This window comes from Cicer arietinum, chromosome 3 (assembly GCF_000331145.2).
Source record: "Cicer arietinum cultivar CDC Frontier isolate Library 1 chromosome 3, Cicar.CDCFrontier_v2.0, whole genome shotgun sequence".
NCBI classification, from domain to species: Eukaryota; Viridiplantae; Streptophyta; class Magnoliopsida; order Fabales; family Fabaceae; genus Cicer; species Cicer arietinum.
This window is the reverse complement of record NC_021162.2, coordinates 58,586,310-58,587,593: the sequence shown is the minus strand read 5'-3', so window position 1 is coordinate 58,587,593 and position 1,284 is coordinate 58,586,310.

The window sequence follows — 1,284 nt, the reverse complement described above, 5'->3', positions numbered from 1 at the left end:
TTGTTTTTTTCTCTGTCTCCACAACATATCACAGAGATATATATATATATATATATATATATATATATATATATATATATATATATACATGTGAGTAAAATATTTTGGATGTACAGTTTCTATTCTGTCATTCATTGCCTTTGTCCATTGATATGATTTTCGGTCGTATTCTTTTCTTCTTCTGTAATTGTATATAGAAACAAGAAAAAGTTGAAACTTGGTAGAGGAAATATATACTTAAGATTCGCAAACTCATTTCTCTTTGGCTGCTTGTGCATTAGCTACTCCTACATCTTTATCATAATCATGGGCTTATCCAAATAGCTTTTATTTAGATGGTTTTGGTCCTTTAAATTAAAGTAAGATATTCAGTTTGAAAGAAAAAACAAGAACCAAAGGAACAAGGATTATTGATTGAAAAATTATTGAATTTAAGGTAATTTTACAGTTTCGTACGTTCTTAAATATCATACTCCCTTGAGAATTTTTTGTTCCTTTTTATAAGATTTTCTTTGAATTTTCAATTTTATTAACCATTTCTTAACATTCTTCTAATTGATATACATCTATGTCTGCAACCAATAATTATTATTATAATGAAAATATTAATTAATTTTCTGTTTTGAAAGATAAAATTATAAATAAAAAAAATCACTTATTAACAAATTTAATATTACTCTTTATTAATTTTTATGATTTGATTAATATGATCCTATATTTAGGGATATACATATTATACACATGCACGTATATGATTATAATCTCAACTGTGGATTTTTTAATTAATGATTGTAAATCTTGACTTTTCTTTTTAAATTGAATGTTTTTTCATGAGTTAAATTTTATTTTGGTGTCTTATTATATGTCTATAATAACAAACTATCAAATTGTTTAGTTATTTACTGTATCGTCTAAAAACTTTAAATTCTTTACCGTGATCTTTAAAATGAATTTGTCACTTGGAAAAGAGTAAACTCTTATTCAAGTGTCCTATGATCCAATCCTTGAGTTAAAAAAACAACTAATTTTTACGAGATTTGTTGCACGAAAGAGAAGAAAAATAAGTGATGGCATGTAACACTTATAAAATCATAACTATTCTTTCTATCAACTTTTTATTTTTGTACATTATTTTCTTTTCTTGTATAAATGGGGACAAAATCATCCACTGGAAAGTGTAACATTCCATGAGAAATTTCTAGGAACATGAGAAAACTGAAAAGATGTAGGAAATTAACACCAAGAAATTTCTAGGAACCGAAAGTAGAAAAAACTGAATTGCAA